Here is a 3574-nt window from a genome sequence, read left to right as displayed (position 1 = left end):
CCACCTCTCACTGAGCCATGGCAGACAGGCATCCATTTTCTTTGTAGTTTGTACTCTGTCTCACTGACAGACACTGCAGTGTGAGCCTTGCAGCTTTATTCTCAGCTATTTGAAGCTCAGGCAGATCTTTTTTTGGCTGCACTCGGCCATAAATGACTGATGAGCAGCCATCAAGGTAAGATAAAACGAGTGCCTGTGTAGTGATGCGCGGAAGCGGGGATTGAACTACCACTCGCCAGTCCAACGCACAACCAGTCGTGCTAATAGGGCTGAGCCCAATTAGCAGGGCTGTTGTCGCTGATTCATGGCTGGTACTAACTGTGGGGGCTACACCTGCATGTCACTAGCACTCTAGACCACTGGTCCTCAAAGTTGGGCCTGGACCCTGTTTCAGTGACAAGTTCAGTGATAAGTTGGTTCAGTGATTCTCAACCGTTTTCATTTCAAGGACCCCCAGTTTGCTATGCATTGCGTCACAGACCCCCAGTTCATACCATTTGTTTTACTTGCTACATACCAATCTTTTTTTCTGGTGACTCATACTAACCTCTGATTATTCTAATTATTCTAATCTGACAGATCCAATTTGGCGCTCAAAGATCAATGTCGACTATTATTTCAAATCTTGTATTCTTGCCTTGAATCAAGCCAATTCTACTTCCCATGCATACATTGTCCTTGATGAGAACAATATTCGGAAAGCTCAACCATGCCTTTTCCTTGTTAACAGCAACACTGAAATGACAGTGAAGCCCATACTAGACTGCTCAGAAGGGACACTGTTGTATGGCTAGTGGTACATGTTGTGTAGTGAAATCAGCAGGATATTGTTCTTTTTTTATTGGCCTGGAGGCAGCCTGCACTGGGGAGATGAAGACCAGAGACGGGTCTAATGAGGTCCTTCATCACCGCCCCTTCGGTATTGATTGTTATCCAATAAGCTGAGGCCAGCTCGGAGGGCCAGAGAGGAAGTATTAACGTGTAATACACAGACCCACAGCGGGTTGCTTTAATCATGTCTACAGTACATCCTCCTGTTGCTTTGCTGCTACATCCATCTCTTCAGAACATGTTGAGAATGTATTTAGAGCACTGTTTCTCTGGTCCGGGGGCGACCAGGGGTCCAAATGGACCCTTACAGGTCCTTTTGGTTCCATTTGCACACTCAAGGTCAAACCGCATCAATGCAACTCCTTGCAACATGCAACTACTCGCAACCATTATCCCCAATGGCAGTTGCAAGGAGTTGCATCGGTGTGACATGTCTTAAAACTGTTTTGATGCAAGGAGTTGCGACTTGTTGCATTGGTGCAGTTTTGCCTTCAGAGTTACAGACCTCAGAGTTCACTGAGGAGCATGTGCAGAGAAGACACCAAGAAGTTGGACATGAAGTGCAAGTCAACATGGCATCCTATCATACATCAAAGCTATAGTCTGCATAGCTTCGATGTACAGATTATTGATGTTTTTATTTTATTTTATTGAATAGGTTCTTGGTCTACCTACCTACCTTTAGTTTACTACTTCTATGCATGTGATGTATTACCTTGTGCTGTCCTTGCTTATTGTAAGTTCAAGAGCGTCTGCTAAATGCCTAGATTGTTAATTGTTAATTGTAAGAAACAGCTCAACATACTCTACTCCTCAAATAATTAGAGCCAGGACACAGACTGGAACAGCTTAATCCTGAAGAATAAATGCTGGCAGATCAAGAGGATCACTCTATGAAGTGAAGTAAAGGGGTGAAATAGCCTTACTTTTACTTAAGTACCAGCTAACACAACATGTTATTATCAGCTTGTAAATCATCAGCACCTGTTGTCAGAGTATGTGGAGGAAAGGTGCATGGTGCCAGTCATGTATGATGTCAGCACTGTGACATCAGTACTAGACTCTAAGGTGTGTCCATAAATGGACATACAGACACACGCACCTGACCTAGGCCTACTGTTTAGGAGAACACTACTGTAGTTGAGCCATGCAGCTCATTGCCAGATGTGTCCTTGACCTTTGATCACCAAATTGCACCTTTTGTCAGTGATGCTATTCACAGCCCACAGTTTATATGATTTGATGATGCTACAGTGTAGCAGACAGGGTGACAAACGGTGACAAACAGTAAGTACCATCATTCATTTTTCACATGTAGTATCACAAAATGGCCACAAGGTGTCACCCTTAAACACAGTCCTTGTTTGGCTCAGTGTTTTGCTCATGTAAGCCTGTTTGTAGATGCAGAACAGGCCGGTCTGCAGATGTAACTATACTACTACAACTTTAATTGTTGAGTAGTTCAACCAAAGAAATATATACACAGCATATATTTTCTGTCTATCACACACCCAGCCTTGAAATCATAGAACTTTTTCATTGTTTTGTCGCATTCTTGAATCAATCATTTTTGAGTGAACTACTCCCTTTCTGGGTATACTGTATATGTGTTTTAAAAAATATATGAACTGCTACTTTTTATTATTTTCTTTATTCATCGTGATTTAACATGTGTACAGTATGTATAGTTCTAAAGCAATACATCATTATGAAATGACTGGCTTTATAGTGCACACTGGACACTGTTATACAGTATATTACAAACTGGCTCAGTGTCATTGCATCAGTGTCATTCTTGTTAATGTGCATAGGCTGTACCTGGATTGGAATTATACAGTATATGTAATCCTTTTCTTACTCCAATAAATCATTTTAATCGAGGCAAATATAACTAATCCTGTAGCCTACAGTATATATATAAGATTCTTGAGCAGCTTAACCACACCCAAGCATATTTTTGTCCGAAGATTTGATGAAAATTACAGATCTACAAACTCGCAATGCAACGTAACACGTTGGGAGCTCGTAGATAGGCAATTTTTGTTTACTGTAAGAGATGGTCTAAAGGGGGAAAAGGGGTGTACCTCGTACAGAGCCCTGGGGGACTTCGATAAACTATTATAGTGTAGGGTTTAAGTGGTTAATGGTATCTTCACGTGGAGCTGTTAATCTAAGTCTAGCCTCGGAAACCCAGACTTTTATTTTGTCGATAGGAAGAAAAAAATCTAAGTCTGACTGTACGTACTGTATGTCGATATTAATTGTCAAACTAAATAACAGCAACAAAGACTTGATTGCCAATGTTAACTTGATTGCCTTCAGATAACAGTATAGGCCTATAGGCCTAGGCCAGTGCTTCTCAAATCGGGGTATGGGGGTCAGGGGGTCCCCAGCATCAAAATCAGTTTAACCATTTATATAACCCCATAGTTTGGCTATTGTAAATAATACCCAATCTACTACGTTGCAATGTGACTAGATTTTTTCTTTCTTTATTATTATTATCTGTTTGTTTATTTTTTACAAAACTTGACTAGATTTTTAGACTAGATTTTTTCAACAAAAATAAATCAAAATATTTTTGAAACATTTTAAAAACACACATCTTGTATGGGGTCCCTCCCACAAAATCAGATTTGGGTCCAGGGCCAAATACGCATGGAGGGTCCTTGACATTAAAAAGTTTGAGAACCATGTCTAATGCCTATAGTCCAGGGGTTCCCAAACTTTTTTGGCTCAGGGC

This window comes from Nannobrachium achirus (genome assembly GCF_963921795.1).
Source record: "Nannobrachium achirus genome assembly, chromosome: 7".
Taxonomy (NCBI): Eukaryota; Metazoa; Chordata; class Actinopteri; order Myctophiformes; family Myctophidae; genus Nannobrachium; species Nannobrachium achirus.
This window is presented reverse-complemented; position numbering follows the sequence as displayed.